A 9259-nucleotide genomic window follows, 5' to 3' on the forward strand; every position below is an offset into this window, starting at 1 on the left:
TATATATAATAGCTAAGTACATTGAATTTAAAATATGCCCATTTCTCTTATATATTATTTATTTATTTACCCGCTTTCATCTCCGAAAGGACATTTGGCGGCGTGACTAATCCTCAGCTGACCTAGAAGATGCACCCACCCAGAAACTTACTAACCCGCACTTATGTATTCCCACTTAAGAGGCGTTGTTGTCCGAGGAATTTCGAGCACGGGTTGGAGGAGTTTTCAACTGTACTCACCGACCAATCAAACTAAGCAATGGTGAGTTTATATATTTATCTTCAAATTTATGAAGAACAAAGCATTCACTCTGAACATTTAAACAGTACCAATAGAGTGTTTTTGAAGGAACAGTGGCCCAGTATTGCTCCCACACTGAATATTTACAAAGAGAACGAACGTCACGTAGTGCGTAAGCTTCCAAACAATCAGCAAATACTAACATTAGAAGCCATTAAAGTTGCCAGTTTTACTATTGCTTCAGAACAAATGGAGGGACTGCACTTGCCAATTTATTAGGTTTTCAGACCCCAGAGAGAGAAAGATGGGGACCTACATGGAAAAGAAGAAGACAAAGGAAGCACATATTGTCTTGCAATTCATCAAAGCGATTCAGATTCCTTACAAAAATGATAGAGAGGGTGATGGAGGGAGGAGAAAGAAGGCTGAAGAGGTCTCTCTCTCTCTCCATATGCAACTTCTTTTTTCTATTTTAAAATAAAGGTAAAGAGATGAAAGCAGAAAAAGAACAAAATAATATAATATTGATGACAGTTGCCTCATAACATCTTGAATATTGCTCTTATTAAAACCCTCAATCATAGAGGGCACATAACAAATTATTTTAAATAGTTCTTTTGGAGGCATGGCATAGGTGCTAGATATTTATATATATAATATTGAAGATTTTCAGTATTAAATTACAAAATATGTAATATGAGTATTTATATTTATTTAACTATTAAAGTTTTATTTGGGACGACTTTTTTAATTTTTTACTAAAATATTGCTTTAAAAAAATAGTAAAAAAATAGTTCTAAACAAGGCCTAAGCTATTTAAAACTATTCCCACATTGGCTTTACATAAATCAGAAAATATATGAAAAGTGCACTAATTTAGTGTAGTCTAGATTCGCACTCCTATGATAAGGTTCTACTTCAAGTGCATAACAAGTGCTTTGTGCTAGAAACTTTGATGAGATTGCTTATTCATTTGTAATAGGTTCAAAATAAGAATTATTTTTGTAAATTTAGCTTCGTTTGGTGATGCTTTCTTATTGCTCTAAAAAGAAGATTTTTAATATAAAAAATAAATTTTTATATAAATAATTACTTTTAAAAAGCAGTAAAAAAACCGTCTCAAATGAAACCTTAGTGTTACATATATTTATACTTTATTAACATTACGGAAAAAAAAAGAGTTTAGAAATAAGGAAAATGGAACTTGGCCAAGCTAAAAAATATTCACTATATAATTTGATTTTTATAAGAGTGTCATTCTACAACTACACAATACTGGAAATATAAAGTTTGGATTGATGTTATGATCTTTATTTAGTGTGGAGGAATATTAAGAGTTGCGGGAATTAGTGTCAATCAATCTTTGATAAAGGTGGTCAAGCTGATAATAGTTGGTCAGTTGGTGGCGTCAGTTAATGATAAGATGATTATAGACACATCAGTATGTGGTTGATAATATGCTACATTGATCGAGCAACAATGGATGTCGATAGTTACTAGTGTTGATCGGAGAACAAGCAAATAGTGATGACAACTGTCATCATTGGTTGGTGGGAAGAGCTTCAGAATTTTTTCAAACTTTAGAATTTTTTACTATCTAATTTTCCTTTAAGAGAAGAAAGGCGGCGTATTTATAGATTATTTACTACGATATTTTGTTATTTTGCCAAATTTTCAAATATTTCATCGCAAGACATATTGACTCCCTTAACTATTTAATATTTTATGAGCAGTTGAGAGCTTGAGGCTTCTTTTGAAACTGCTTTCTAAAACAATTTTTTAAATACAAATTTACTTTAATCATAAATTTTATACTAAAAAACTGCTTAAGAAAACAGTAAGAAAGTTATGCAAAACGAAGCCTTAAGAATATGAAAATTGAATAATCTTGAGCTTATTAGACTCATCTTGCCGATGTATATGTATGTTTGTTAAAAATGAAGTTTAGATGATCCTGAATTTGATTATAGAAGTTTCAAATTTCAAATACATATGTCATGATCCTATTTTTTATCAAATAATTTTCTCATAATGCATCACAAGTCAATATTGTTAGTGTATTATTAGATCTAAGGAAAAATCTTTACACCAAGAAAATATCATTCGGAGTAAGAGAAGAAAAGGAGAAAGCCGAAAAGGAGCTGAGTGGAATCTAAGAGCACCACTAAGGAGAGTTTGGGGGATTTTGAGCTTTTTGGTGGGTTTGTGAAGGTCCATAAAGATGATAAAGACAGGATTAAATGCCCTACGAACAAGTGCTGAAAGCATATTAAAAATGTCTCTTCTCATGCCCAAATGGTTCTAGCCAAGCCATGCTTTGTGTCCATGAGAAATCACGACCCTTCAAGAATTTTAATAGAATTTTGCAAATTTATTATTATAACTTTTTATTAAGAATAATATGTTGCTAATACAAAATATGATGGATATATATTTATCATTTAATTTAGATGATATATATTACATAAATGACATGGTGAAAATATACTGACTTTAATGATGAGAAGAACATTTTCCGTATTTTGAAAATCTCATAATTATGTTAAGACTTCATTTGAGACAATTTTCTTATTGCTTTATAAAACAGCTTTTAGTATAAAATTTATTGAATTGAGAATTTTTCTACTTAAAAACTACTTTAAAAAGCTATCACAAATAAACCTTAGTATAAACAATAATGAAAAAGTATTTACAATATTAAAGCTTCTTTCGGGACGACTTTCTTCCTGTTTCGTAAAGCGGCTTTCTTCGAAGCAGGAAGAAAGCCGTCCTAAACGAAGCCTAAATTTTAGAGGTGAGGATTAAAAGAGAATCATTTTGTCAAAATTATGAATTCAAATAACACACTTAGGCTTCTTTTGGGACAGTTTTTTTACTGCTTCTTAAAGCAGCTTTCGAGTACAAAAATTTTAAGTTTTGTATTAAAAAGTTGTTTTAAGAAGCAATAAAAAAATAGTCCCAAACCAAACCTTAGAGTAATCATTAACTTCCGTGGGATGAATAATATTATAAAGTGAAAGGATGTTACTGCCTCTACTTGCAAGTAGTAATCAGTGGGTAAAAATATCATTTCATTTAATTCTTCTTTAATATTTACTGGAGGGCTCATTTAAAGCTTGTAAATAATTATATATATATATATGAAAACCTTTGCTTTTCTTCTTTCTTTCTTTCATTCTTTCATTGTCGCTGCACTCGACATCAATCAATTTAAGTGCCTGGAGAATGGTTGATGACCGCAGTTTCAGATAGACACTTTTTTTAATTCTTCTTTATTTTTACTTTTTCTTTTAAGAAAATTATATTTCTTTCTTTTAAAAGAACAACACTTGGGAAAATATCCATGGCACGGGCTTATGAACAAGGTTGTGAAAATTATATCGGATATAAGAAGAGGTCTAAGATTTAATGATTTGATTGAGATTGAAGCATATAATATAATAAATATTTAAATTATTTAAATATTATGCAAATGAAATAATAATAGTATAATAATCATACAATAATTATAAATTTGTAGCTAAAAAAATCGTACAAAGCACCAGTTTGTATAATTTTAAATTTAAATATATTAGATTTTTAAATTTGATTCATATTTAATATAAATTTATAAATAGAATATAAATTATGATTAGTTTATGTTATATACTTAGATTTAATTTATTCTATAGTTATATCAAAATTATATTAATAAATTATTTATAAAAAATATTTTATTATTAATAAATAGATAAAAATTTTTTATAGTGTATAAAATACATAAATATTAACTAAAAATAAATGTTATTTCACATTATAAAAAATTAATTAAAAAATATGTTTTGAAACTGTTTATGTTATAAGCTTTTTAAGCTCAAGGTGTCTATTTAATCCAACATCACTTTGAGAATAATATATTAGATTTTTAAATTTGATTCTATTTAATATAAAATTATTAAATTTATATAAATTAAATTTATGTTATATACTTAGATTTAATTTACATCTATAGGTTATACAAAATTTATATTAATAAATTATATTATAAAAAATATTTTATTATTAATAAATAGATAAAAAATATTTTTATAGTGTATAAATACATAAATTATTAACTAAAAGTAAATGTTATTCACATTATAAAAAATTAATTAAAAAATATGTTTTGAAATGTTTATGTTATAAGCTTTTCAAGCTAACATGTTATTTAATCCAACATCACTTGAGAAATTTATCATTATTATGTTTAAATAACTTTTTAAGAATTCATATGAAGTGATGAAATCATATGAAAACACTTCATTGATATCTTAGCATAAATAACTATTATAAGAATTTCATACTTATTACAAAATTAAATATTTTAAATTTAAACTAATTTGTTAAATTATGAATATTATTTAATATATTAATCTTAATGTAATAAATTAATTAATAATTATAATCTATATTAAATTGATAAATTTATATTTGAATTAAATTTATATTAAATATGAATCAAATTTAAAATTAATTGTGTTTACTTTTTAAATTAGAGAAATTATTATTTATGTATGCTTATTTTTATTTTTAGTTACAAATTTATATTATTGTATGATTATTATACTATTATTATTATTATTTCATTTACATAATATTTAAATAATTTTAATATTTATTATGTTATCCGCTTCAATCTCGATCAAATCATTAAATATTAAATCTCTCCTTATGTCCGATATATGATTTTCACTACCTTATTCATAAGCCTGTGCCATGAACTTTTATTTGGTCCGGTGAACGCACGTAGAGCTACGTTCGGCCGGCACTAAGATCGCAGGCACAAAATGAGAAATACCCAGCAAATACCAACAATAACAAGAAATACCATTATGTGAAGACAAAATACCGAGTAATACCGAGCAATACCGAGTAATCCCAAAAAATACCGAGTTTTTTTCTAGAAAAACTCGGTATTTTTTGGGATTACTCGGTATTGCTCGGTATTGGTCTTCACAGAGCGGTATTCCTCGTTATTACCAAACAATTCCTAGTAATACCGACCAATTACAGAGCAAAAACCGAGTAACAATCCTCTGACGGAACGTAGAGCTACGTCCGGTCAGAGGGCGTAATAAAAGTTCCTGTGCCATAGATATTTCTCCAAGTGTTGTTCTTTTAAAAGAAGAAATAGAATTTTCTTAAAAGAAAAAGTAAAAAATAAAAGAAGAATTAAAAAAAGTGTCTATCTGAAACTGCTGTCATCAACCATTCTCCAGGCACTTAAATTGATTGATGTCGAGTGCAGCGACAATGAAAGAATGAAAGAATGAAAGAAGAAAAGCAAAGGTTTTCCATATATATATTATTTACAAGCTTATAAATGAGCCCTCGGAGAAAATATTGAAGGAGAATTAAATGAAATGATATTTTTACCCACTGATTTACTACTAGCAAGTAGAGGCAATAACATCCTTTCACTTTATAATATTATTCATCCCAAGGAAGTTAATGATTACTCTAAGGTTTTGTTTGGGACGACTTTTTTATTGCTTCTTAAAACAACTTTTTAATACAAAATTTAAAATTTTTGTACTCGAAAGCTGCTTTAAGAAGCAGTAAAAAAACCGTCCCAAAAGAAGCCTAAGTGTGTTATTTGAATTCATAATTTTGACAAAATGATTATCTCTTTTAATCCTCACCTCTAAAAACGGCTTTCTTCCTGCTTTGAAGAAAGCCGCTTTACGAAACAGGAAGAAAGTCGTCCCGAAAGAAGCTTTAATCATATAAATACTTTTTCATTATTGTTTATACTAATAATAAAATTTGTCAAAATTCTATTAAACTTCTTGAAGGGTCGTGATTTCTCATGGAACACAAAGCATGGCTTGGCTAGAACCATTTGGGGCATGAGAAGAGACATTTTTAATATGCTTTCAGCACTTGTTCGTATGGGCATTTAATCCTGTCTTTATCATCTTTATGGACCTTCACAAACCCACCAAAAAGCTCAAAATCCCCCCATAACTCTCCTTAGTGGTGCTCTTTAGATTCCCACTCAGCTCCTTTTCGGCTTTCTCCTCTTTTCTTCGCTTTACTCCGAATGATATTTTCCTTGGTGTAAAGATTTTTTCCTTAGATCTAATAAATACTACTAAAATATTGACTTGTGATGCATTATGAGAAAATTTATTTGATAAAATAGGGATCATGATATAATTATTTGAATTTGAAACTTCGCAAGATGAGTCTAATAAGCTCAAGATCATTCAATTTTCATATTCTTAAGGCTTCGTTTTGCATAACTTTCTTACTGTTTTCTTAAGCAGTTTTTTAGTATAAAATTTTTAGTTAAAATAATTTTTGTATTAAAAAGTTGTTTTAGAAAGCAGTTCCAAAAGAAGCCTCAAGCTCTCAACTGCTCATAAAATATTAAATAGTTAAGGGGGTCATTATATGCCTTGCGATGAAATATTTGAAAATTTGGCAAAAATAACAAAAATATCGTAGTAAATAATCTATAAATAAGCCGCCTTTCTTCTCTTAAATGAAAATTAGATAGTAAAAAGTTCTTAAGTTAGAAAAATTCTGAAGCTCTTCCCACCAACCAATGATAACAGTTGTCATCACTATCTTGTCTCCGATCAACACTAGTAACTATCGACATCCATTGTTGCTCGATCAATGTAGCATATTATCAACCAATACTGATGTCTATAATCATCTATCATTAACTGACGCCACCAACTGACCAACTATTATCGCTTGACCACCTTTATCAAAGATTGATTGACACTAATTCCCGCAACTCTTAATATTCCTCCACACTAAATAAAGATCATAACATCAATCCAAACTTTATATTCCAGTATTGTGTAGTTGAGAATGACAATCTTATAAAAATCAAATTATATAGTGAATTTCTTTAGCTTGGCCAAGTTCCATTTTCTTATTTCTGAACTTTTTCATAATGTTAATAAAGTATAAATATATGTTACTGTAAGGCTTCATTTGAGACGGCTTTTTTACTGTTTTGTAAAGCAATTTTTTAGTATAAAAATTTTATTTTTATATTAAAAAGCTTCCTTTTAGAGGCAATAAGAAAGTCATCCCAAACGAAGCCTAAATTGGTTTTTTTACTGCTTTTTAAAGTAATTATTTAGTATAAAAATTTTATTTTTTATATTAAAAATCTTCTTTTTAGAAGCAATAAGAAAGTCATCCCAAACGAAGCCTAAATTTGACAAAATAATTCTATATTTTGAACCTAATTACAATGAATAAGCAATCTCATCAAAGTTTCTAGCACAAAGCACATGTTATGCACTTGGAAGTTAGAACCCTTTATAGGGAGTGCGATCTAGACTACACTAAATTAAGTGCACTTTTCATATATTTCTGATTTATGTAAAAGCAATGTGGGAATAGTTTAAATAGCTTAGGCTTTGTTTAGAACTATTTTTTTTACTATTTTTTAAAGCAATATTTTAGTAAAAAATTAAGAAAGTCGTCTCAAACGAAGCTTTAATAATTAAATTTTTAATTTTGAAATTATTTTGAAAATTTTAATATATAAATACTCATATTACATATTTTATAATTTAATACTGAAAAATCTTCAATATTATATATATAAATATCTAACACCTATGCCATGCCTCCAAAAGAACTATTTAAATAATTTGTTATGTGCCCTCTATGATTGAGGGTTTTAATAAGAGCATATTCAAGAGTTATGGAGGCAACTGTCATCAATTATTAATATTATTTTTGTTTCTTTTCTGCTTTCATCTCTTACCTTTATTTTAAAATAGAAAAAAAGAGTTGCATATGGAGAGAGAGAGAGAGAGAGAGACCTTTCAGCCTTCTTTCTCCTCCCTCCATCACCCTCTCTATCATTTTTGTAGGAATCTGAATCGCTTTGATGAATTGCAAGACAATATGTGCCTTCCTTTGTCTACTTCTTTTTCCATGTAGGTCCCCATCTTTCTCTCTCTGGGGTCTGAAAACCTAATAAATTGGCAAGTGCAGTCCCTCCATTTGTTCTGAAGCAATAGTAAACTGGCAACTTTAATGGCTTCTAATGTTAGTATATTGCTGATTGTTTGGAAGCTTACGCACTACGTGACGTTCTTCTTTGTAAATATTCAGTGTGGGAGCAATACTGGGCCACTGTTCCTTCAAAAACACTCTATTGGTACTGTTTAAATTATAGAGTGAATGCTTTGTTCTTCATAAATTTGAAGATAAATAGATAAACACACCGTTGCTTAGTTTGGTTGGTCGGTGAGTACAGTTTGAAACTCCTCAACCCGTGCTCGAAATTCCTCGGACAACAACGCCTCTTAAGTGGGAATCAATTAAGTGCGGGTTAGTAAGTTTCTGGGTGGGTGCATCTAGGTCAGCTGAGGATTAGTCACACCGCCAAATATCCTTTCAGAGATGAAAGCGGGTAAATAAATAAATAAATATATAAGAGAAATGGGCATATTTTAAAATTCAATGTACTTAGCTATTATATATATACATTATGTATTGATTTGATGTTGAAATTTTGGATGAGTTAAGTATATATTACTCTAAATGGCATAGCTAAAGGTTGAAGTTGATAAGATGACAGCTAAGTAATTTTGTTTTTTATTTGAATGATGTTCACAGTATGTTTTGGTACTTTGCCTGAGATAATTTGGAAAAAAGTTGCAGCATGAGCTCATGATACAATTTTTATATTCAGAATGCAACAAAAATGATCAAAATAGAAAGGTATTTGAATAAAAAAATAAAATGAGTTGAGCTTGGATAAACTCAAGTTTTATTTAACTTGGCTTATTATGTAAATGTGCCAAAAATAAAATTTTATTTGCATTCTACTTGTTAACGTATTGAGCCAAATACGAATTATCACTACAGAAAAATCGTTCATTGCATGAAGCAATTTCTAGCTATTTAACTAAATTCTTCTGAGGTTTAACAACCGCTGGAATAAACCCAGTAGAAAATGGAAATCAGAGGCATATTTTAGGCAATAATATTTTCCGACGATTTTTCAGCGGCTACAACA

This window comes from Dendrobium catenatum, unplaced genomic scaffold (genome assembly GCF_001605985.2).
Source record: "Dendrobium catenatum unplaced genomic scaffold, ASM160598v2 fragScaff_scaffold_1117, whole genome shotgun sequence".
NCBI lineage: Eukaryota > Viridiplantae > Streptophyta > Magnoliopsida > Asparagales > Orchidaceae > Dendrobium > Dendrobium catenatum.